This window comes from Triticum urartu, chromosome 4 (assembly GCF_003073215.2).
Source record: "Triticum urartu cultivar G1812 chromosome 4, Tu2.1, whole genome shotgun sequence".
In the NCBI taxonomy this organism is placed as follows: domain Eukaryota; kingdom Viridiplantae; phylum Streptophyta; class Magnoliopsida; order Poales; family Poaceae; genus Triticum; species Triticum urartu.
The window spans coordinates 944,629-971,991 of NC_053025.1; positions in this window are offsets into that span (position 1 = coordinate 944,629).

Here is a 27,363-nt window from a genome sequence, read left to right on the forward strand (position 1 = left end):
TACAATTATAGCATGAACGATAGACAATTATCATGAACAAGGAAATATAACAATAACCATTTTATTATTGCCTCTAGGGCATATTTCCAACATCAGGGTTGTCGTGGAATTGTCATGGCAGATGTCCTTAGTGTCAGGACTTAGTCGCGAGGCCAACACATCTATGTGGTAGCTTGAGAGGGGTTGAGCGGGACGAGAGACGTGATGTTTTACCCAGGTTCGGCCCCTCACGGTGGAGGTAAAAGCCTACATCCTGCTTCATTGATATTGATGATGATGATCATGGTTACAAGAGTGCTCTAACTCGAGAGCTATTGTCTAAACCTAACTTATCCAACTTGTGGAACTTGTCAATCTTGTCCCCTTTGGGGAGCCCTGTCCCTCCTTATACATGTTGGAGGGGCGGGTTAGTGTAAGTGCATCTAGTGCCACCCCTAGTTGGTTTTGGAGTATTGACGACAAACCTAGTTGAGGGACTAATGTGTTTGTGAGAATTGCAGGAAAACACAGGTAGAAGTCCCTCATTGATTCGGTTTTACTACCAGAGATGACCCCTAAAAATGTACGAAGACATTGAAGACAATGGTGGTTTATGAAGACATTCATATTGAAGACAATGACATGAGAAGACTCCCTATGAAGCTAATGGAACTCGAAGACTTAGATCCTTCATAGTTTTATTTCATTGATGTTGGGTCATAGGAACCACTGTACTGTTAAGTGGGGTCCAAGAGAACCAGTCAGAATGACTGAAGTGATGCCTAATTCAAATCCTATGTCTTCGAGCGAAGACAATGAGAGCGAATCTTGTCCAGAGCCGGACAAGTCAGCTTTGCTTGTAGCCCAAGTAAAGTTGCCATGAGAGTTCGAAATCTGACCGTTGGTACACGTGTCAGTTCCTTAGTGACCCAGGGTCATTTCGGACAAATCAGGTCGGGTTGTCAAGTGGCTATAAATAGCCCACCCCCACAACCATAAACGGTTGGCTGCTCAGATTTCAGTGCACGGCTTTTGTCGTTTGAGAGCAACCCACCTCGAAGCCTTTGAGAGAAAATTCCTAGCGAGGAGAAAAGCCCTAACCACCCAGAGCCAGAGTAAATTGGGCATCACTTAAGTCTTCGTGTCTGTGTGATCTGAAGACTTATTACACTTGAGGACTGTGAATCCTCCAGACGGTTAGGCGTCGCGTTCAGAGCATCCAAGAGACATTGTGGATTGCCAGTGAACGAAGTCTGTGAAGGTTTGGGAGTCTACCTTGAAGACTTACCAGAGTGATTGGGCGAGGTCTGTGTGACCTTAGCTCAAGGAGAAAACGGTGAGGACTGGGTGTCCTGAGCTGCGTGTTCAGGACTGGGTGTCCGGGACTGTGTGTCCTTTGGTTTAAATACCTAGCCGCTCCAACCAGACGTACAGTTGTCACAGCAACTGGAACTGGTCCAACAAATCATTGTCTTCAATGTGTCACTGGTTTCATCTTCACTCCCTCTGACTTACTGTTATTCATTGTGAAGCCATTGCACGCTTGCTCTATCTTTTGTCTTCACAACGTAACTGTATGAGTTGTTTGGCTTCATAACTTCTTCCTACCTGATCCTTATTACACTGAAGCTGTTGTCACTGTGCTTTCACTATACTGAATACTTGACCATGGCTTGCCTTGTGTAATCTAACTTCCGCTGCATAGTAATAGGCATAATCTTCACTGTTTGTCTTCATAACTCCCAAGTTTTGAAGACTTTCATAAAAATCGCCTATTCACCCCCCCTCTAGTCGATATAACGCACTTTCAATTGGTATCAGAGCGAGGTGCTCCCTTGTTCTGTGTGATTCGGTTTAACCACCTGGAGTTTTAGCTATGTCGACTGCAGGGATAATCAAAGTCTCCGCTGCTTGCCCCGTCTTCGATGGAACTGAATATCCCTACTGGAAGAATAAGATGCGCATGCATCTTGAAGCCATTGATGTCGACCTATGGTATGTCGTCGAGAACGGCGTTCCCAAGGCTGGAGAAGTTGTCACTGCTGCTGATGTCAAGAAGTTCACTCAACTGGACTCTACTGCCAAAAATATCATCTGTGGTCATCTGACAAAAGGACAGTATGGCCGTGTGAGTGCTTTGAAGACATCCAAGCTAGTCTGGGACTGGCTCTCCAAGGTCAATGAAGGCATCTCAACCTAGAGAGATCAGAGAATCAGTGTTCTTCGCAACCTCTTCAACCGCTTCAAGCGAATTGACAATGAGAATGTTCAGCACACCTTTGATCGGCTCACTGACATCACAAATGAGCTTCAAGCCCTCGGCGCCACTGAGATCACCAAACATGAAATCGTCAAGACGCTGCTGAGATCACTTGATAGTTCGTTTGACATTCTGGCCGTGATGATTCAAGAACGTCCTGATTTCAAGACACTCGATCCGTCTGACATACTTGAGAGGCTCAACACACATGAGTTTCAGCTTTCTGAGAAAAGAGATATCTACGGTCCAAACTATGGGCGAACTCGTGCCTTGAAGGCAAAAGCTGTCTCCTCATCTGAAGAAGAATCTGACTGCAGTTCTGATGATCCTGAAGACATTGGAAGAGAACTTGCAATGCTAGTGAAGAAGTTTCAAAAATTCACCAAGAGGAAAGGCTTCAGAAAATCTTCACGATCAAGCTCAAGGAATGATGAAGCTTCTGATCATGACTACAAGAAGAAAACATGTCACAAGTGCAAGAAAACTGGACACTTCATCTCTGAGTGTCCACAGTGAGACAATGAGAACAGAAGGAAGAAGAAGAGCAAGGAATATGATTCTGATGACAAGAAGAAGAAGAAATACTCAAAGTCTTCTTCCAAGTCTTCTTCAAAGTCTTCATCACACAAGAAGAGCTCATCTGGCAGGGCACGTGCATTTGTTGGCAAGGAGATGGATTCAGAGGAGGAGTCCGCATCTGAGGAGGCAGAGGTGGAATCTGAGGAGGAGTCTGATTCTGGCATTGCGAGTCTGGCTACAGCATACGTCGCCAAGTCCATCTTCAACACTGAAGACAATGACTGCATCACCGACATCGACGCAAATGACAAGAACGACTCCACTCCTACCTACTGCTTCATGGCACGCGGTGCCAAGGTAAACACACGCACTACTCGCTATGAAACATCTAGTGACGATGACTCTGAATGTGATTCAAAACCTAGCTACAAAACACTTGCTAAAATTGCAACTGAACAACAGAAAGCTATGGAACACATTCAAAAACTGTTAGACAGAAGCGATGATCTGTTGGGTGCTGAAATGACTCGTTCTGAATCCTTAATTGAAGACATAAAAAATCTTCACGTTAAGTATCAGGAACTTGAAGATCGTCTTGAGACTCTCTCAACTACCCATGAAAAGCTTTCCTATGATTATCTTCAAAGGAAGCAAGAACTTGAGAAATTGAGGGTGGCTCATGAAGATCTTCAAAAGGAAAATGAGTCACTTCGCTCCGAACAGATCAGTCCCACTCAGGAAGGATTTGAACCACCATGTCTTAAATGCATTGAGCGTGAGAATGCTACTTCTGTTGCTGAATGTTCCACTGCTACTGCTGTTCCAATATCTTCAACTGTTGATGTGGTAACTAACCCCTCTGCTGAGGATACCACTGCTATTGCTGATGAGAATGCTAGGTTGAAGACATTGCTTGAAACAGGGATGTACAAAAGTCTGAAAGGGCATCAGACATTATGTGATGTCCTTAAGAAGCAGATTCTGAACCGAAACCCTAGGAAAGAGGGTGTTGGGTTCGAGAGGAGAATTAATGCAGATGGCTCTTACTGGAAACCTGAGTAGTACCCCAAAACCACATGGTTTGCTGCAAAGGAATCCTCAGCAGATCCATCCAATCTGTCTGGCTTCACTTGTGCTAACCCCATTATCATTGATGAATCCTTTGATGCAAACTATAAACTGTTTAAGAATCAGAATGGTGAAGTGTTTGCCAGGTACATTGGTACTAATTGCAGGAATGGACCGCCTATGAAGAAGATCTGGGTTCCGAAAACATGTCTGGAAAATCTTCCTGTGAATGTCTTCTTGACACCTCACTTGAAGAAGACAAACCTCAGACCAAAGGTTTCATATGGTCCAAAGGCTTCATACAGACAGAGGACTCACCAGAGTCGCACTAACGCAAATGTTTTGCAGGGAAACCATAATCAGGCATATGAATATGAGAACGGTTCATCAAACCGCCATGTTCATATGAATAAGAACTATTCTGCCTACTCTTATGATTACTATTGTCCCCCTGCTAGACTGTTTGCTAGGGCTCCAAAGCCAAAATTCTCAGATGCTGCACTTAGACTTATTGCTTCTAAGCCACCCTTGAAGATGTGGGTGGTTAAGAAAGCTTAACTCTCTTTTGCAGGGAAAGGTCTCCAGCACAAAAACAAAATCTTCTGATGCTATTGCTGGGGACCATAAAAATCTTGTGGGGCGCAAGATAAAATGCCCAAATGGCATCATTATGTACTTTGCTCCTGAATCGCATGCTACTCTCCCTATTAGTCCTAATCTGGATCTAAGTTTTCATAACCCACTGGTTCGTCAAATGTTTATGCTTCACAACTCTCTTCGTGAAGCCTATCCCCCTAACTGCACTGTAGGGTACGACACCAACGACTTCAAAGTCTTCAGAATGGATTATTGACAGTGGGTGTACAAATCACATGACTGGCAAAAGAAGCCTTCTTATGGACTGAACATTATGTCCATCCGACAAGAGCCACATCACATTTGCTGACACTGGTAAAAGTAAGGTATTGGGTCTAGGTAGAGTTTCAATCTCAAAGGATCAACACATGGATAAAGTCATGCTTGTTGAATCCCTTGGCTTCAACTTAATGTCTGTCTCAATGCTTTGTGATTTGAACATGATTGTAATGTTTGGAAAATATCATTGCCTGGTGCTAATGGAATCTGACAAATCTCTAGTGTTTGAAGGGTATCAGAAAGGTGATTTGTACGTGGTAGATTTCTCAGCAGGACCACAACTTGTAGTATGTCTTCTTGCAAAAGCTTCAGAATGCTGGCTTTGGCATCGAAGGCTTGGGCATGCTGGCATGAGGAACCTCCACACCCTTGCGAAGAAGAAGCATGTCATAGGCATCGAGGGCGTCAAGTTCAAGAAAGATCACTTATGCGGTGCCTGTGAAGCAGGGAAGATGACAAGGGCAAAACATCCTTCGAAGACAATCATGACTACTACTCAACCCTTCGAACTGCTTCACATGGATCTTTTCGGTCCCACTCACTACTCAACTTTTACTACTCCTGCTTGCCTATATGGCTTCATCATTGTTGATGATTACTCTAGATATACTTGGGTACACATAATCCTTTACAAGACTAAAGTGCAGGATGTCTTCAGACGCTTCGCCAATCGAGCCATGAACAATTTTGGCGCCAAGATAAAGCACATCAGAAGTGACAATGGCACTGAATTCAAGAACACTGGCCTTGATACATATCTGGATACCTTGGGCATCACACATGAATTCTCAGCTCCATACACGCCACAGCAAAATGGCGTCGTCGAACGCAAGAACAGAACACTCATTGAGATGGCCAGAACAATGCTAGATGAATACAAGACTCCAAGAAAATTCTGGACTGAAGCCATTGATACTGCATGCCATAAAATCAATCGTGTTTATCTTCACAAGCTTCTGAACAAGACATCTTATGAACTCCTAACTGGCAAGAAGCCAAATGTCAGTTACTTCAGAGTATTTGGCGCAAAATGCTGGATCAAGGACCCACACCACACCTCAAAGTTTGCACCAAAAGCACATGAGGGCTTCATGCTTGGATATGGAAAGATTCGCACTCCTACAGAGTCTTCAATCTCTTCCACTACAAAGTGGTTGAAACAGTGGATGTGCGGTTCGATGAAACCAATGGATCACAAAGAGAGCAATTGCCAAATGTACTAGATGAAGTTCCAGCTAGTGAATCAATCAAGCTTATGGGAACTGGAGAGATTGTACCTTCTGAAGCTCATCCTGAAGAAGAACTTATCATCTCAGCACCTGATCCACATGAAGACAATGCTCAGCCTGAAGATATACCTCCAAGTGACAACACAGATCAGCAAGAGCAAAGTCTTCGCCCTATACATCCTCGTGTTGCAAATGAAGTACAGATTGACAGAATACTTGACAGCATCAATGCACCTGGTCCACTCACTCGTTCAAAGGCAACTCAGCTAGCAAACTTTTGTGGGCATTTTGCATTCGTCTCAATATCAGAACCCAAGAAAGTTGAAGAAGCCTTCATGGAACCTGAATGGATTCAAGCTATGCAAGAAGAGCTTCAACAGTTTGAGCTGAATAATGTATGGGAACTGGTTAAGCGTCCTGATCCACGGAAGCACAACATAATAGGCACCAAATGGATATACCGCAACAAGCAAGATGAGCATGGTCAAGTTGTCAGAAACAAAGCTCGTCTCGTTGCTCAAGGATACACTCAAGTGGAGGGCATTGACTTCGATGAAACATTTGCTCCTGTGGCTAGGCTTGAAGCCATACGCATACTGCTGGCCTATGCAAATCATCATAACATACTTCTATATCAAATGGATGTGAAAAGTGCCTTTCTCAATGGCAAGATTGAAGAAGAAGTGTATGTTGCACAACCACCTGGCTTTGAAAATCCAAAACATCCTGATATGGTATACAAGCTCAACAAGGCACTGTATGGCCTCAAACAAGCCCCTAGGGCCTGGTATGATACACTCAAGTACTTTCTGAAGAGCAAAGGCTTCATACCTGGTTCCCTGGATCCCACTCTTTTCACGAAGACATATGATGGTGAACTATTTGTGTGCCAAATATATGTGGATGACATTATCTTCGGCTGCACCAATCAGAAGTACAGTGAAGAGTTTGGATATATGATGCAAGAGCAATATCAGATGTCCATGATGGGGGAGCTGAAGTTCTTCCTCGGTCTTGAAATACGGCAACAACGCAACGGCATCTTCATATCTCAAGAGAAATATCTTAAAGATTGCCTGAAGAAGTTCGGTATGCAAGACTGCAAAGGCTTCACAACACCAATGCCGGCCAAACATCATCTAGGTCCTGACGACAATGGTAAAGAGTTCGATCAAAAGGTATACCACTCCATGATTGGGTCTTTGCTTTATTTATGTGCATCTAGGCCAGATATCATGCTTAGTGTTTGCATGTGTGCTCGATTTCAAGCGGCACCAAAGGAGTCGCATCACTTAGCTGTGAAGCGAATTCTTCGATATTTGGCTCACACCCCAACTCTAGGATTATGGTATCCAAAGGGCTCAGAGTTTGATTTGGTTGGATTTTCGGATGCTGATTATGTTGGTGACAAAGTTGATCGCAAGTCTACATCAGGAACATGTCACTTTCTGGGACGATCACTTGTATGTTGGTCTTCAAAGAAGCAGAACTGTGTATCTCTCTCCACTGCTGAATCTGAATACATTGCTGCTGGATCTTGCTGCGCTCAGCTTCTGTGGATGAAGCAAACACTCAAGGATTATGGCATTCATCTGAAGCAAGTGCCACTTTACTGCGACAACGAAAGCGCCATCAAGATTGCCAACAACCCAGTTCAGCACTCGAAGACAAAGCACATTGAAATTCGTCATCACTTTCTCAGAGATCATGTTGTGAAGGAAGACATTGATATCATACACGTCAACACTGAAGAGCAACTGGCAGATATCTTCACCAAGCCCCTGGATGAGAAGAGATTTTGCAAGTTACGGTGTGAGCTAAATATCTTGGAATCCTCAAATGTCCTGTGATTAGGCACACATCCTAACACTTATGCATATTGATGACTTAGATGTGCAACACACAAAGTAAAGTATATCTTCAATTAATGAAGACACACATTCTAAGTGTGAATATATTAATGTGGAATTTGACTTCGGAGCGCCACGATAATTGTGCGCCGTGTCTGGGTCTAATACTTCCTATACAGTGGGTAACGCCACCACCAAACGTTCTATTTTGAAGTGTTTCACTCATGGCGTTACCTCGCAATGTCTTCACATTTGGTTTGGCTTCAATCTCAATATGTCTTCATGATTATCTTCACTGCGTTGATTATATATATATATATATGTGTGTGTACTGGTGTTCTGTCCTCTACAGCATTCACTTATAGCTATGTCTTCTTGTTTGAATTTTTTGAACTAAGTGAATGTGATCGGACCCTAACCTCTCCATGCTTTCTATCTCAAACTCTATCTCTCCAAGTCATATGCATTCTGTTGAAGCAGTCAATGTCTTCACTGTGTCCTTGTCAGTTGAAGACATAGAGACAAACTTTAAAATCGTTTTCAATGCTCAATTCATCCACAAGAAATCCGGAGAAGTAGGAACGACACCCGACAATCAAGGCGTGCGTGGGATGTGGAACTGCCCCCAAAATACCGCATGATGGCCACGTGCTGTTCAGATGCGAATCGCCAGGGGCACCTGAGTAATAGCGCAGTGCCGCCTCTATCCCTATAAATACACGATTCACTACGGTCATTATCTCTTCTTCCACCCTCGCACGAACCCTAGCGCCACCGCTAGCTCTCAATGACGCCGGCGACGAAGCGCTTCACTGCCGCAACCTCTCCGACGCCGTTTTCACGCCGACAGCGGACATCGCTCTCTCCGCCGTCGCCGTAGGTGTCTTCCGTCGCCAAGTTAGGGCACGGAGGATCAAACTGCTCGGCCTCAACTCTCACTTCGTCTAGCAGTTCCAAGTGTGGTAAATAAAACCTCTTTTTACAGCCTCTTTTGATCCTATAGTTCAGTCACTTTCTGCCATAAGAAGTTTCTCTTCACACCAGTTAGATCTCTCGCTGCATCTCATAACATGCCTAGTATATTCACTTGTGCTTCATAAAGTAGTTAGATTCCTCACTTGTACTGATCTATGGGTTCGTACAAATCTGGAACCAACTTCCTATCTATAAGTGAATGTCTTCGCACAATGAGGTCAATGTCTTCTAAACCAATTTATCTTCAAAATCTTCTGAGAATGCATATGACCTCTTCCCCTTCCCTCGCACCTGAATGCTGTCACAGGTACATGTCCGTGGGAGAATCCTTTGGTTCTCATAGTCTGCATTCATTTGCAGAGTACTTGCAGCATCACATCAACTCTCCTGAAGCCAGTTCTTGTTGGTCAAGCAAAAGGAAGCCTTTGAAGACTTTGAACATCTTGAAGCCTTCCAAGTTAAGATTCATGGCTTCAGAAACAGCAGCAAGGAAGGGAGGCAGACCGAGACGTGGTGGAACGTCTAAAGATCTGCCTGATGAATTGGCAGAGATGTACAAAACCGATCCTGAAGAAAGCTATGGTCAGCGCAAGACACGAATCCAATGGATTCGAAGATATTGGGCAGAGCAATGGTTTCAATACCGCTTCGTCACTCAGGAGTATGCGGAGAAGTGCGCCATCAAGAGACCGTGGGGAGACGTATTATACAAAAATCTCGTACCCAGGTCCAGAGACGAAGCCATTGCTCAAGGCTTCTATCCATGCATGGTGAGAGGACCACAGCCAGCTGAAGCACATCCATCATCACTTCTCTGGTGTCGCGATGACAATCTGTTCAAGCGCAACTTCCAATTTGCTCAGAACTCTGCAAAGCAAAACAAGAAGAAATTTGGGCTTGACTTCAACCCTGGTCCCTCCTCACCAAGGGCAGATGGCACACGCGACACCGATCCCAATATCATCGGGCCGTATGCCAATCTTGCAGGCCTCATCACCCGCATCCTAGTCCAAGGGACTGCCGTGAATGACCCTCCAGCAGATACTGAGTCTGATGACGCCCCTGCTGCGCCGAAGCCAAAGCAGAAGAAGCCAAAAGCTTCAAAGCCAGCCGCTTCTCCCAAAATCTCAAGAGCGAAGCCATTGGCAACTGCACCTCCTGCTAGTGTGCAGTCTGAAGACTTATCATGAGTCTCCAAGCCCCAAGAAGCCAAGAAGCCTCAGCCACACACAGGCAAAGAGCTCACAGCTGCTGCCATTCTGCGCTGCGAAACCATTGATCTCTCAAGCGATGAAGATCTTGGAGATGACGCTCTTGAGCAGCTCATCAAGAGCAAGGAGGAGGATGAAATCTTCAACAATCTGCCTCTGTTTGATGTCGCCATCATCCACAACTTCATCGATGAATGGTTTGCCTCACCGGACATCAGCTTCAATGATCTGCAGCTTCCCATAGGCCTCAGCGTTGCCTTTTAAGGCGCAATTGCTTCAGAACTTGCAATAGCCCAGCGCATTGTTGAACTGAAGCAGAAAATTGATTATGAAAAGGCTCAGTTCAAGAAGCACGTGGCCAAGCTTAGCGTGCAAGAAGTGAAAAACTTCAAGATCATGTTGCATGAGCTGAAAGAGAACTTTCTGAAGACGCGTGCCGAAGCTCAAGGCTCACGAGAACGCATGAAGACTCTGGCTGATCGCTGCGTGCAGGCCTACAATGAGGCCGAGAAGCGCAAGGCACTTGGGCGTCCTGGCATTGACCCCAGGGTGGCCGCGAAGAAGAAAAAGAAGCCTGCTGTGCCTGAACCAGAAGCGCCAAGGTCAGAAACTGCTCCGATTGTCTTCCCCACTGCAACGACTGGCTCGAAGCCAAAGAGTCGATCAACCGCCTCAGAGCTCAAGAAGACACGGACTGCAGAGGCTGAAGCTAGGAAGAGGAAACACTCTGAAGCCTCTCCTTCTGACCCCACCATCAAGAAGCGCAAGACCAAGAAATCTCGGGCTGCTCCCACAGAGCCCTTGATAGTTGAACCCCTCTCCGTCCGCTATCCTGACGCAGATCGTCAGTTAACAGTGCGTGAGCCTGCTTTCATAGAGGCTCCGCACGCTGAAGACATTCCAGCAGCCGACCCCAACGCTGCTGAAGACATTGGTCTCCAAGACAATGTCCAAGGTGATGCAGCCCTTCCTCAGCTTGAGACAAGCGAACTGATCAGCATTGGTCGTCCATTGACACCAATCACACAAGATGCATCGTGGGCAGATCGCCCACAAGAGGAAGATAATGAGCCCCAGCCCACTGCAACTCCACCGGCGCCTACATTCCGTAGGCTTCGCAAAGGGCCAAGGGCTCAGGCTGCTGACGACATTCCGGCTGCATCAGCCAAAGAGCATGCAGAAATACCACAAGCTCCAACGCCCCCGCACCAACAAGAAGCAGTTCTCCAGGAGAACGTGCCTGAGTTCGTCCGTCCCACTACACGTGTGGAGGATGCAAATGTTGAGGCTTCCACAAACAACGCCGAAGCAAATGTGGAGCCCTCCCCAACAACAGCTTCAGAAGACACTGAAGCTACTGCTCCTGAACCTTCTGTGCCTGAGTCTGCTGCCGGTCCCCAATTCAACTATCATGTTGCGCACAGGCCCAAGGTCCAGAAGCCGATCCCACGACTGCCAAGGTTCCCAGGTCCTGCATCAGCTCCTGGCTCCTTCAACATCAACGGCTTCAGGGCAGACAACACGTTTTTCAACAGCTCCAAGAACCCTTGTTCAAGGGAACGGATTGTATCAGATAGGTTTTGGAGCTATCAACAGCGCAGCTATTATTCATGCATCCTATACAACCAAGGCCGCATCTTTCCTCACAAGCGCCTTGAGGTTGAAGCTGTTGCTGGCCTGCCTAGCCTGGAAGACGCACTGGATTGCTTCAAGCAAGTGGGTCTGCTGCCATTTATCACCGATGAAGAGCACTGGAATGAAGAGCTTCTGCTCCAGTTCTATGCCACCCTGCATATCAAAGGCTACAACAGAGATCCGAAGACTTGGGTCCTGGAGTGGATGACCGGCAATGTCCATCATGAAGCCAATGCTTTCGATATCATTGAGCTCACCGGCCTGCCCACTCCAGGCGAATTCTTCGAGGAAGGCTGCCAAGCACACTCTGAAGCTATTGAGAGTATTTTCCAGAGACCTGAACCCAATATGAGTCAGATGCTCTCAATGATGAAGCCATTGCCTCATGATGCACCCTATCCAACTGAGTTCTTCATTGAAGACTTAGAGTACCTGCCCAGAACCATATATCACATCGTCAGGCGGACTCTATGGCCCATTAAGGGGCACTCTCCATATGCCAAGGTTGAAGGTGCAATGAAGACTCTCATCTTCTGTATTCTGCATGGCAAATGCTTCAACGCACATGATCTCTTTATACGCCAACTTGCAACATCCGGCTCAGATCTCTTTGGTTTGAAGTTTTATGCTCCTTGGGTTATGAGGCTGATCAAGCTTCACTCTGCAACTTCATATCAGCCCTCAGCCTACAACCATCGGATCTTCTTGCCAGATATGGACACCTCTGCTGAAGCAATATACCCTGAGCCTGCCAAGCAACCAATAAGTCTTCAGAATGCCGAACACCAGAGCTTCACGCAAAATGTTGAAGGTGTTGAAGCCATGACCAGGGTATATCCAATGGCTGGCACTACACGTGCACCAGCATCAACTGAAGCCACAGATAGCACAAACGCTCCAAGACCCAAGAAGCGTGCTCGTGTCCTCACTGACCGAGAGCTTCTTGTGGCCCTTCACCAAAAGCAAGATAGGCATCACGACTGGCTGAAACGTCAGATGAAGAGCCTCTTGGTGGATGTCAATCGTCTTCGAAACCTGGCCACCAAGAATGCCTTCGTTACACATGAGACTTGCCGTCGCACGTGGAAAGGGCTCTCAATGATCTGCACTGAAGCTGAACTTGAAGAGGATGGCTTCACAGAGCGCTTCAAATTTGACACCACACCTCCTAGGAGGGCTGTGATGCGCAACACACCGTCACTTGAAGACTCTGAGTATTCCTCATCTGCTGCCACCGTCACTGCGAGGATCATTGATGAAGATGATGATGCTACTTCACCACCACCTGCCTCAGCGCCTCAAAGCTCAGCACCGCCAAACAACTACACCGACCCTGCTGCACCTGGGAACGCGTAGAAAACTCTATGTCTTCAAACCTTTTTGGTCATTCCTGACAAAAGGGGGAGAAGCATATGATGTTTATAGTCTTCAAGCGGGTCACTATGGGCGGGTGCCTTCATATTTTTGCTACATTTTGCTTCGTGCTTACAACTCCCGTTTTTGCTACATTTGCTTCTTTGAGTTGTAACACTTAGCCTTGATGGTCATCTGCTACCTGTTTGTCACTCTGTTATGCGACGATAAATTCCGCATGTGCGACGATAAATTCCGCACTCATCTCATTCTGCAGGCGTCCATTTTCCATTATGCATGTCATTATCTTCATATACTTTCACATGCATAGTGGATTGTCATCATAAGTTGAAGTGGATCTCCACAAGTACAACCTGCCATGTGCATTTGCATTCAAGAAGCAAATTACTTATATGCACATCTTCAGGGGGAGCCCTTGCAACTTATGAAGACAATTCCTTTACAATTTCACAAATTATATTCCCCGTTGAAAACTTCAACTAGTTTGTCATCAATCACCAAAAAGGGGGAGATTGTAAGTGCATCTAGTGCCACCCCTAGTTGGTTCTGGAGTATTGACGACAAACCTAGTTGAGGGACTAATGTGTTTGTGAGAATTGCAGGAAAACACAGGTAGAAGTCCCTCATTGATTCGGTTTTACTACCAGAGATGACCCCTAAAAATGTACGAAGACATTGAAGACAATGGTGGTTTATGAAGACATTCATATTGAAGACAATGACATGAGAAGACTCCCTATGAAGCTAATGGAACTCGAAGACTTAGATCCTTCATAGTTTTATTTCATTGATGTTGGGTCATAGGAACCACCGTACTGTTAAGTGGGGTCCAAGAGAACCAGTCAGAATGACTGAAGTGATGCCTAATTCAAATCCTATGTCTTCGAGCGAAGACAATGAGAGCAAATCTTGTCCAGAACCGGACAAGTCAGCTTTGCTTGTAGCCCAAGTAAAGTTGCCATGAGAGTTCGAAATCTGACCATTGGTACACGTGTCAGTTCCTTAGTGACCCAGGGTCATTTCGGACAAATCAGGTCGGGTTGCCAAGTGGCTATAAATAGCCCACCCCCACAACCATAAACGGTTGGCTGCTCAGATTTCAGTGCACGGCTTTTGTCGTTTGAGAGCAACCCACCTCGAAGCCTTTGAGAGAAAATTCCTAGCGAGGAGAAAAGCCCTAACCACCCAGAGCCAGAGTAAATTGGGCATCACTTAAGTCTTCGTGTCTGTGTGATCTGAAGACTTATTACACTTGGGGACTGTGAATCCTCCAGACGGTTAGGCGTCGCGTTCAGAGCATCCAAGAGACATTGTGGATTGCCAGTGAACGAAGTCTGTGAAGGTTTGGGAGTCTACCTTGAAGACTTACTAGAGTGATTGGGCGAGGTCTGTGTGACCTTAGCTCAAGGAGAAAACGGTGAGGACTGGGTGTCCTGAGCTGCGTGTTCAGGACTGGGTGTCCGGGACTGTATGTCCTTTGGTTTAAATACCTAGCCGCCCCAACCAGAGGTACAGTTGTCACAGCAACTGGAACTGGTCCAACAAATCATTGTCTTCAACGTGTCACTGGTTTCATCTTCACTCCCTCTGACTTACTGTTATTCATTGTGAAGCCATTGCATGCTTGCTCTATCTTTTGTCTTCACAACGTAACTGTATGAGTTTTCTGGCTTCATAACTTCTTCCTACCTGATCCTTATTACACTGAAGCTGTTGTCACTGTGCTTTCACTATACTGAATACTTGACCATGGCTTGCCTTGTGTAATCTAACTTCCGCTGCATAGTAATAGGCATAATCTTCACTGTTTGTCTTCATAACTCCCAAGTTTTGAAGACTTTCATAAAAATCGCCTATTCACCCCCCCTCTAGTCGATATAACGCACTTTCAGTTACATGTAGAGTCCTATTAGGATTAGGACCAGTCTATCTCTAATACAAACCGGATATAAGTCCAGGTCTTAACTCCTTGTAGGACAAATATTCCTCATGCCTTTCCTCTTAAACCGGCCCACCGTTAAACGTGAACCGGCCTTCTGGGCCTTGGGCCTTGTCATCCGTCTGTCCCACACGCCGGATCACCAGTGAGTCATAATGACCAGGTGGGTTGCTTGTAAACCGCCAGGTCAGGGCGGGTCGTTAGTAACTCGCCAAGTGTCAGCGGGGTCTTCACATAAACCGCCAAGTCCGACCGGGTTAACTTCTGGCCGGTTTACACCACGGGGTATATCCCAGACATTAGCCCCAAAGTTTAGCTTGGATTTATTCATGGTAAGCATATGCTGCAAAATAAACACAAGAACAAATTTGACAGGTTATGCTCCGGGTTAAGAATTTTTGTAAACCGGTACCTGATCATCCTTAAGTCCTTGTTATTTCCTCCTTCTGGGAAATCCGGGTCAACAGACCAGCTTCATAATCAATTTGCCGACATTGGCTTGTCACCGAGAAATATTGTGAAGAATAAATCCTTTGACTCAGCTCCACCGGTTTAAGAAATATGGGTCTGAAAATGCTTATCTGATATTCAGCCGGTTTGAAGATGTAAAACTTGCCGGTTTAATATTACCAAAATGGCCGGTTTATAAATATTGATGGCGCCAGGTCATAATTGTTGTCGACACCGGGTCATGTAATTGATCTTCCTGATTTGCTCAAAACAGATGAAGATGTTCCTCCTTTATATGCATAATACCTGTAGCCCCCAAGTCTTAAGAGGAGAACATAGTGATAACTTAAGACTTGCTCCAATAAGTGTTTCAACCTTGAAGAAAATCCGATTAGTTCATCTCAATCATATAAACTGAATACTCCATATATGTAGCCCCCAAGTGCCGGGTTGTCATGCTTGCAGCAACCTGGGACTTGTAATTTCCTGATGCTCATAAAAAACTTCAACCAGTGTAGCCTCCAAGGGCCGGGTCATTATGTAAATAATGAGCAGGGACTTTGAAAATATGATCATGTAGACTTTAACAGCAACGTGTAGCCCCCAAGGGCCGGCTCAGTAAGATAATATTGAGCTAGGACTTTATATATACTTCATTGAGAATAACATTATATTATGTAACTCCCATCATGGGGCTTGAAGCCATATCCACAAGGTTGAGAGTTTTGTGCTTTACCAACTGAGCAGTGGATCCTTCAATAATAGATGAAAACGTGTGTACCTAGAATTGTTGACAGGAGCAATTGGTAGCCCCCAAGGGCCGGCTCATTATAATATGATGAGTCGGGTCTTCAATAAGACTAGTAAAAATGACTTTACATTAGCCCCCAAGTGTCATGATGCATGCTTGCAGCGACATGAGACTTGCATGTAATCTCAATTTGAATAATATAGCCCCCAAGTGCCGGGTTGTAAGCCTACAGCGACTCGGGACTATTCCTTCCATTGTAGAATAAAAAATAATAGACATTGCGCTAAAGCGACTTTGAAAACCTTAATCATAATACTGGTTATTGATAACCATAAAAAATCCAGCCATGTTGGCTATTTGAATAATATACCCAATGATTTATAAGCGCATAATTCCAATGGCGCAATCCAAATATATACTGGCGACTTATAGTCCAAGGCCAGGCCGGTTCAATAAACACCGGTGATTTGTAATTATGCTTTATTCAACCTGTTTCTGCATACAACAAGTTTAAAGTGTCCTGGCGGTTTACCGACGGACGGGTCATAACACCCAACATATAACCCGGGTTTATAACCAAGGCTGCACTTAAGAATAATCAAATATGAAATATATCATACCTGTGACATTGAATCACATTGTTGGTTTTACCAACTTTTTGTAGTAGGGGTGATAACCCAAATCTTGAGTATTGATAACTCCTTTCATATTGTGCCGGTTTATGATAAAACCGTGCCGGGCTGTGATAAACACCGGATTAACCATATATAATACTGGTGACTTGTAGTCAAACCAGACTGGGCTGATAGACTCCGGATTATAACTTGATCGTGTACTGACAACTTGTAGTTGAAAGCCGAGCCGGTTTGATAAACACCGGTTTACTCCATAATAGGATGGTAACAGAAAATCAAACCGGGCAGATAGTCTCTGGATTAAGATTTGACCGTGTCCCATCCATTTGTAATTGACAGTCGAATCGGTTTAAGAAATGTCGGTTTAAAAACGCAACAAAAAGAAAGAAATATCTATCAAAGAAAATTGTGAAGCAAAGGCAATGATAAAACCGTTTGCAAAAAGAAGCTTATTTGAGCTGATCAGATGGCGTTACCATGGTCGGACACGACCAAGCTCCCGATAGGTGTAGCTATGGTTCAAGTCAGCCAGGTCCCCAAATGAAACCGTGGCATTTATGCCAATCAAGTGGCATGGCAATGGTTCGGGTTCGACCAAGCCCCCAAGTGATTCTGTGGCCTTAGGCCGATCAAGAGGCATGACTGGTTCAGACGTGACCAAGTCCCCAAGTGATCTGGTGGCTCTCGCCTATCAAGAGGTATTGCATTGGTTCGGACACGACCAAGCCCCCAAGTGATATAACATGATGCTTTTAAAAAGCTAACTCAAGGGGTAAACCGGAGGCCGCTTTAGAACAACTCCGTGTAACCACACATGATGTCAAAGAACAGAGACCCCGCTTTATAAAGCAGAAGCCCCCATGTGATCAATATTATGTCAGGCCAGTAAGGCGGGATACCCATGTTTGAACCGCGCATCATGGCAGCAGGTCCTCTTTGGCAATTTTTAACTTTTTGCAAGAGATAAATTCTTCTTGAACCGGGATCTTGAACCGGATATTGAGAGCTTCAAAGCTTTGTGGGAGACATCTTTCCCTTGAACCGGATTTTAAACCAGAATCTTCATTTTTAACCGGAAATTTTCTGACGGCCTTTAAACTCGAACTTGCGAGCACTAGTAGAAAACAGAGCTATGGTCCAGGCCGGCTCAGCCCATTAGTCCCGGTTCAGTCTAGAACCGGGACCAATGTGGGCATTGGTCCCGGTTCGTGAGCCCAGGGGGCCGGCTGGGCCACGTGGGCCATTGGTCCCGGTTCGTTTGGACCTTTTGGTCCCGGTTGGTGGGACGAACCGGGACCAATGGGCCTCGCTCCTGGCCCACCACCATTGGTCCCGGTTGGTGGCTTGAACCGGGACCAAAGGCTTCCCTTTAGTCCCGGTTCATGTCATCAACCGGGACCAATGAGGTGCCTATATATACCCCCTCGCGCAAGAGCAGAGCACAGTGCCCTGTTTTTTCTGGCCGAGGGGGAGAGGGCTTTGTGGTGCTCTAGCTCACCTCCTATGCACATGAGGTGTTCGATGGAATGCCCGAGCCACACTACTTAAGCTTTCTCCTCTCGAAGCTCGACCTCCAAGCTCCATTTTCCTCGAGATTTGTCTAGATTTAGCGGTCTGTCACGCCCCGTCCCCATCTTCACCGCCGTCGATCACCCGCGCCGATCTCATCACCGACACCACCGTGGTGAGCCTCTTGTTCTTATCTTCTTTCTGAAAGGAAAAATATTCTTACTTGTATGTTTAGATAGATACTTGTATCATTTTCTTACATTTATTATTGCATCTTATATAGTGCGATGGTATTGGTATCCGCCCCCGTCGGCCCTCGTCCTGTCTATGATTCGGATTTGGTATGTATATTATCTTTATAACTATTGGTTCATTTATTGTTTATGAAAATTATGCCGACCAACGTGACATAGATTTTATTTATCTAGGATGTATGTGAATCGGAAATGCCAACCGACCCTAATGTCGAGAGGTTAAATTTAGTTGAAGAAGAAAACAATTTGTTGAAGGAAAAAATAAAAAAATTGAGGAGGGGAAGATGATATTGGAGTTGCATGTTGCGGATGTCGTCGATGATCACAAGATCAAGATGGATGCAATGCGCTTGAAGATTAGAAAGATTAGAAAATATGCCATTCATACCGAGGCTTGGTATCATTATGCCGTTGGATCAATTGTTACCTTGGTTGCGATTATGATCGCATTTGTTTTCGCATTGAAATGTTTTACGTAGTTTCAATGTATGGTTTAATTAATTAGATGCTCTGGAGAGCTATATGTTGTTAGATGAGAACTATGTATGCACTTTGGTTTTAATGTGATGATGAACTTCTATTAATTTGGACACTTAATTATATATAATGCACGCAGATGAACCGGCAATGGATGTGCGGTGACAGACACACCCGCGAGTACATTAAGGGCATGCATGAGTTTCTCGATGCGGCTGAGGCAAACAAGCAGAATGGTTTTATGTGTTGTACATGCACTGAATGTGGGAATACGAGGTCTTACTCTAACCGGAAAATCCTTCACTCCCACCTGCTTTACAAGGGTTTCATGCCACACTATAATGTTTGGACGAGGCACGGAGAAATAGGGGTTATGATGGAATACGACGAAGAAGAAGAGTACGATGACAACTATGTGCCCCCTGAATACGGTGATGCTGCAACGGGGGGAGCTGGTGAAGATCAAGAGGAACCAGACGATGTGCCCAATGATGCTGCCACGGGTGAAGCTGCTGAAGATCAAGAGGAACCAGACGATGTGCCCGATGATGATGATCTCCGCCGGGTCATTGTCAATGCAAGGACGCAATGCATTAGTCAAAAGGAGAAGCTGAAGTTCGATCGCATGTTAGAGGATCACAAAAAAGGGTTATACCCCAATTGCGAAGATGGCAACACAAAGCTCGGTACCGTACTGGAATTGCTGCAGTGGAAGGCAGAGAATGCTGTGGCTGACAAAGGATTTGAGAAGCTACTGAAAATATTGAAGAAGAAGCTTCCAAAGGATAATGAATTGCTCGACAGTACATACGCAGCAAAGAAGGTCGTATGCCCTCTAGTATTGGAGGTGGAGAAGATACATGCATGCCCTAATGACTGCATCCTCTACCGCGGTGCATACAAGGATCTGAACGCATGCCCGGTATGCGGTGCGTTGCGGTATAAGATCAGACAAGATGACCCTGGTGATGTTGACGGCGAGCCCCTCAGGAAGAGGGTTCCTGCGAAGGTGATGTGGTATGCTCCTATAATACCACGGTTGAAACGTCTGTTCAGAAACGAAGAGCATGCCAAGTTGATGCGATGGCACAGTGAGAACCGAAAGAAAGATGGGAAGTTGAGAGCACCCGCTGACGGATCGCAGTGGAGAAACATCGAGAGAAAGTACTGGGATGAGTTTGCAAAGGACCCAAGGAATGTATGGTTTGCTTTAAGCGCGGATGGCATTAATCCTTTCGGGGAGCAGAGCAGCAATCACAGCACCTTGCCCGTGACGCTATGTATGTATAACCTTCCTCCTTGGATGTGCATCAAGCGGAAGTTCATTATGATGCCAGTTCTCATCCAAGGCCCTAAGCAACCCGACAACGAAATTGATGTGTACCTAAGGCCATTAGTTGAAGAACTTTTATAGCTGTGGAATGGAAACGGTGTACGTACGTGGGATGAGCACAGACAGGAGGAATTTAACCTTAAGGCGTTGCTGTTCGTGACCATCAACGATTGGCCCGCTCTCAGTAACCTTTCAGGACAGACAAACAAAGGATACCACGCATGCACGCACTGTTTAGATGACACTGAAAGTATATACCTGGACAAATGCAGGAAGAATGTGTACCTAGGCCATCGTCGATTTCTTCCGACCAACCATCAATGTCGAAAGAAAGGCAAGCATTTCAAAGGCGAGGCAGATCACCGGAAGAAGCCCGCCATGCGCACCGGTGATCACGTGCTTGCTATGGTCAATGATTTACACTACGTAATCTTTGGAAAGGGTCCCGGTGGACTAGCTGTTCCGAATGACGCTGAGGGACACGCACCCATGTGGAAGAAGAAATCTATATTTTGGGACCTACCCTACTGGAAAGACCTACCGCCTGAGGATAATCCACCCTACTGGAATTGTCACGGCAGATGTCCTTAGTGTCAGGACTTAGTCGCGAGGCCAACACATCTATCTGGTAGCTTGAGAGGGGTTGAGCGGGATGAGAGACGCGATGTTTTACCCAGGTTCGGCCCCTCACGGTGGAGGTAAAAGCCTACATCCTGCTTCATTGATATTGATGATGATGATCACGGTTACAAGAGTGCTCTAACTCGAGAGCTATTGTCTAAACCTAACTTATCCAACTTGAGGAACTTGTCAATCTTGTCCCCTTTGGGGAGCCCTGCCCCTCCTTATATATGTTGGAGGGGCGGGTTACATGTAGAGTCCTATTAGGATTAGGACTAGTCTATCTCTAATACAAACCGGATATAAGTCCAGGTCTTAACTCCTTGTAGGACAAATATTCCTCATGCCTTTCCTCTTAAACCGGCCCACCGTTAAACGTGAACCGGCCTTCTGGGCCTTGGGCCTTGTCATCCGTCTGTCCCGCACGCCGGATCACCAGTGAGTCATAATGACCAGGTGGGTTGCTTGTAAACCGCCAGGTCAGGGCGGGTCGTTAGTAACTCGCCAAGTATCAGTGGGGTCTTCAGATAAACCGCCAAGTCCGGCCGGGTTAACTTCCGGCCGGTTTACGCCGCGGGGTATATCCCTGGCAAGGGTCATGCCAGCTACGCTCTTACCAAAGAAGAGTAGGAAATCTTCTTTGAATGCCTGCTCAGTATGAAGGTCCCGTCTGGCTTCTCGTCGAATATAAATGGATTAATAAATATGAAGATAAAAGGTTCCAGAACCTAAAGTCTCATGACTGCCATGTGATTATGATGCAACTGCTTCTGGTTGCATTGAGGGGTCTTCTACCGGACAACGTTCGATTAGCCATTGTGAAGCTATGTGCATTCCTCAATGCAATCTCTCAGAAGGTAATCTATCCAGAAATTCTACCAAGGTTACAGAATGATTTGGTGCAATGTCTTGTCAGTTTCGAGTTGGTGTCCCCATCATCCTTCTTGAATATCATGACGCACGTCCTAGTTCACCTAGTCCACGAGATTGCCATTCCGAGTCCTGTATTTCCACACAATATGTTCCCCTTTGAGAGGTTCATGGGAGTCTTAAAGAAATATGTTCATAACTGTGCTAGGCCAGAAGGAAGCATCTCCAAGGGCCATGAAACAGAGGAGGTCATTGAGTTTTGTGTTCATTTTATTCATGTCCTTAAGCCAATTGGTGTTCCTGAATCGTGGCATGGGGGTAGACTGGATGGAAATGGCATGCTAGGAAGGGACCAAGTAATATGTATGGACATGCATTCTTGGGCGCAAGCACACTACACAGTTCTACAAAATTCCGCCTTGGTGGCTCTATATATCGAGGAACACAAGAATATTCTACGCTCCAAACACCCGGAGCAGTCTGACGACTGGATTACACATGAACAAACGGGGACTTTCCTGGTTGGTTGCAGACACGTCTCATGCATGATGACACTGTTGCAGATGACTGTACTTGCTATCCCAGTTACCATCTTCGACTATATAGACTTTCAAAGGGTATGAGATAAATGGGAATACACTTTACACGATCACCTAAGATAAAAAGAGCACCAACCAAAACAGTGGTGTCCGCTTTAATGCAGCAAACACCAATAGGCAAAATGACACATATTATGGTTACATAGAGGAGATATTGGAACTTGACTATGGATGTGACCTGAAGGTCCCTTTGTTTCGGTGCAAATGGGTCAATCTGACAGGAGGCGGGGTAAATGAAGACCCACAATATGGAATGACGATAGTGGATCTCAACAATCTTGGGTACGCAGACGAACCATTCGTCCTAGCCAATGATGCGGCGCAAGTTTTCTATGTGAAGGACATGTGTACCAAGCCGAGAAAAAAAAGATAAGGAAGTGAATACATCATACGATGAGCCAAGGCGCCACATAGTTCTTTCAGGAAAAAGAAACATCATGGGAGTGGAGGACAAGACAGACATGTCAGAAGATTATGAAAAGTTTCATGAAATTGCTCCCGTCACAGTGAATATTGACCCGAGCATCCCGTTAAATGATGAAGATTCACTACAAAAAAAAGACACATCCATGACATTTAGGGCTGAACGAAAAAAAATTATGTCATACTTATGACACTTCTATGACGATAATTGTGACAAAACCCGGTATCATCATAGATGTGGTGGGCTCCTACTTCTATGACAAAAATTCATGACAGAAAATGAGCTTTTTGTCCTGGGCGGGCCGGAGACGCAGCTGCATGACATTCCTTGGGTCGTCCATGACGGACAAAACCGTGGTAGAAGCGAGGGCGAGGAAAATATCGGGGGAGTTCCCGGTTACGATGGGTGGTCGGGGGCCGAGCGATGCGCGTTTCTCTCGTACGTACGCGAGGCGTTGGGCTCTAGCTGAACCCGAGCAAGGCGTTGGGCTCTAACTGAACCCGAGCGATTGCACTGCAGACCACGCGTTACTGAACCTGAGGGATCGATCGATGGTTGTTATCTGAACCCGATCGAGCGACTCCTTTGTTCGCTACTGCTTCTAACTGAAGCCGATCGAACCTGCTGCCTCCTTCCCTTGATGAACAGTGAGCGTTGTTGGGGGGGTTTGGATGAACAATTCCTGGTGGGGAGGTTGGATGAACAGGACCCCGTGTTGCCGCTGGATGAACAGGACCCCGATCAATCGAGCTGGTAGGGCTTGATGTACAGGAGCCCGTGGAGGGAAGGTTGAACAGTAGCCGGTGGAGGGCTGGTTGAATAGTAGCCGGTGGAGGGCTGGTTGAACAGTAGCCGGTGGAGGGCTAGATGAACAGTAGCCCGTGGAGGGGTGGTTGAACAGGACCCCGTGGAGAGGGCTGGTTGAACAGTAACCGGTGGAGGAGCGCACGATGGAGGCTGGATGAACAAGAGCCCGTGGATGAACAGTCGCAAGTGGAGGCTGGAGGAGGTCGACGATGGATGAACAGTAGCCCGTGGAGGCTAGAGGAGGTTGACGGCGGAGATGAACAGTATCCCGTGGAGTCCCGTTTTGCGGTACGCCACACCCCTCCCGATGAACAGGACCCCCATTTCGACCGTAGCACTCCAACACAAGTCTGTTTCCTCCATTTTGCGGTACGCCACACCCCTCCCGGTCAACAGGACCCCGTTTCGACCGTAGGAGGTCCAACAGAAGAACGTTTCCTCCATTTTGCGGTACGCCGGACCCCTCCCGATGAACAGGATCCCGTTTCGACCGTGGCTAGTCAAACACAAAGCCGTTTACTCTGTTCTACGATACGCCAGGCCTCGTTTCCATTGGCTATTCCGTCCAAGCCGGTTGGCTCCCGATGAACACGACGACGCATTCTGTTCTGACCCAGCCGGTTGGCTCCCCATGAACATGACGACGACGCAGTTTCTCCGTTCCGACCCAGCCATGTACACGAGCCCTGGCCGTACGTATGCGCGAGTAGGCGTTCGAGACCCCGCCCCTATGTACGTACGTGGCCGTATTTTCTTTCTTGCACCCTGGCCGTTGTACGTACATGTCCATGCTACGTGCGCGCCTCTACTATGACACGTGCGTGCTTCTACTACGACACGTGCGCGCCTCTACATCGACCAGTATGTACGTACACGTTCACGACCAGAATGACGACGCTACGTACGCTTCGACCAAGTGGGTCCCGACTGTCAGGCACTTCCTTGGTGCGAAGATGTAGCTGGTGGGTCCCAGCAGTCAGGGGGAGGAAACATTATTTTTCAGGGTAAAAAGGATGCAGTTGCATGCATGCGTCCATGGGCGTGTTGCGTCCCCACTATCAGCCTCTCACGTACAGCCATCTTTCGATGACTCTCGGTTGTTGACCAAGTTGATCACATTGTGCCGAGCGCACCGAGGCCGGTGGACGATGGCGAGGCCCCAGACTGGAATGACCCGAATATGGGGAAGACGCGGCAGTGGAGTTGTAGATGGAGAGGAGTGGGAAACTTGACTAGTTCGGGTGCGTGCAGCACTGCTGCCCACGGGAGACAGGAGCAAGAACAGAGGTTGAAGGAGGAGCATGGTTGTTGGATTAACATCCAACGGTCCAGCTGCTAGAATCATTGGTTGATTAAGTTGACAAAGCCCTGCGTACACGTCTACTTAGTAGGCCCACAAGTCAGCCACCAAATCTGCCGGGTCCCAGCTGTCATCGGGAGGAATGTTTTTTTTCACATAACAAGGAGGCACTTCCTTTCGTGCGAAGATACAGTCGGTGGGTCCCAGCTATCAGGGGAGGAAACAACTTAATAAGGAGGAACTTTCCTTGCATGCGGCCATGGACCTTGTGGGTCCCAGCCGTCAGGCTCTCCACGTACAGTCCTCTTCCGATGACTCTCGTATGTTGACCACGCCGCGCCGAGCGCAGCGAGGAGGTGGATGACGGCGAGGCCCCAGACTAGAACGACCCGGAGATGGGAAAGACACGGAAGTGGAGTCGCAGACGGAGAGGAGTGGGAAACTTGACTGGTTCATGTTGGGGAATGTAGTAATTTCAAAATTTTCCTACGCACACGTAAGATCATGGTGATGCATAACAACGAGAGGGGAGAGTGTTGTCTACGTACCCTCGTAGACCATAAGCAGAAGCGTTATGAAAATGCGGTTGATGTAGTCGTACATCTTCACAATTGACCGATCCTAGTATCGAAAGTACGGCACCTCCGTGATCTGCACACGTTCGGCTCGGTGACGTCCCACGAACTCACGATCCAGCAGAGTGTCGAGGGAGAGCTTCGTCAGCACGACGGCGTGATGGCGGTGATGATGAAGCTACCGGCGCAGGGCTTCGCCTAAGCACTACGACGATATGACCGAGGTGGATTATGGTGGAGGGGGCACCGCACACGGCTAAGGGATCAATGATCAACTTGTGTGTCCTAGGGTGCCCCCTGCCCCCGTATATAATGGAGCAAGGGGGGAGGCTGGCCGGCCCTTTGGCGCGCCAAGGAGGGGGAGGAGTCCTCCTAGTAGGAGTAGGACGTCCCCTTTCCTAGTCCAACTAGGAGGAGGAAGGGGGAAGGAACGAGAGGGAGAGAGGGAGGGAAAGACGGGGCGCCGCCCCCCTCCTTGTCCAATTCGGACTCCTCAAGGGGGGGGCAGCCCTATGGCCCCCTCCTATCTCTCTCACAAGGCCCATGTTGGCCCATTAGTCCCCCCAGGGGTTCCGATAACCCCCTAGCACTCCGATAATTATCTGGTGACCCCCGGAACTCATCCGGTGTCTGAATATAGTCATCCAATATATGAATCTTTATGTCTCTATCATTTAGAGACTCCTCGTCATGTCCGTGATTACATATGGGACTCCGAATTATCTTCATTACATCAAAACACATAAACTCATAATACCGATCGTCACCGAACGTTAAGCGTGTGGACCCTGCAGGTTCGAGAGCTATGTAGACATGACCGAGACACGTCTCCGGTCAATAACTGTCGGGGGACTAATCCACGAGCACCTATGGGACCGGCGGACCGAGTCCCTTTCGGTTCGGTGGGGGCGAGGGTCGCACGAAGAGCGGATCGAGGCGAAGCACACGAGCAGTTTACCCAGGTTTGGGCCGCACGGATGCGTAAAACCCTACTCCTGCTTTGTGGTTTGTATTGAGTTCTTGCTCGGGAGCGCGGAGTGCTACAGTACACCCCAGCAGCTAACGAGACCGAGCGTGAGTGTTCTCTTCCTCCCCCCCTCTATGTTGCGTATGGGCCTCCTTTTATATGCTCAAGGGGTCACCGACAGGTGGCAACGTAGACAAGGGTAAAAATGGAAAGGTGTTGCGGTTGGTACAGCTACCTGCTACAGTGTATCATACCTAACCCTGACGGCAGGGGACCAGGGCATTAAATGCCCCTCTGCGTCGCCTAAATAGTGCAAAAGGGACCGTCAGGGACACCACCGCTCGCCACGATGGCAATCTTGTCAGCGCCGCTTGCCACCGTGCACCGCTGGCTGCACAGCCTCCCGCCACGTACGCCTGGAAGGGTCCCAGAGCGACACGTTGGTGGATGTGCTGGAGCGCGGGCACAGAGTGGTGGCTTGCCGCGGCAAGCGCCTTGCCGCGGTCGTTGTCTTGTCGCGTCCGGGAGCTTGTCGCTCACCGGGCCTTGCCGGGACGCGTGGCGCGTCGCGGCAAGTTCCTTGAGATACCTTGGTTGGCCTTCCCGGCAAGCTCCTCTTGCCGGGGTCTTGTCTCCTTGGCTTGGATACTTTGTCCTTGAATGGCTCCAAAGGAACCACGGAGGACCTTGGCGGTCACCCGGCAAGCCTTGCCGCGGGATGCTGCGACTGCCCGTGCACAAGTTCGGGATACTAGGGTACCCCTACTCTAGTACACCGACAGGAGCCCCCGGGCCTGGGCCATACACGGTGCCGAGCGCTGTTGGGCCAGGCCCAAA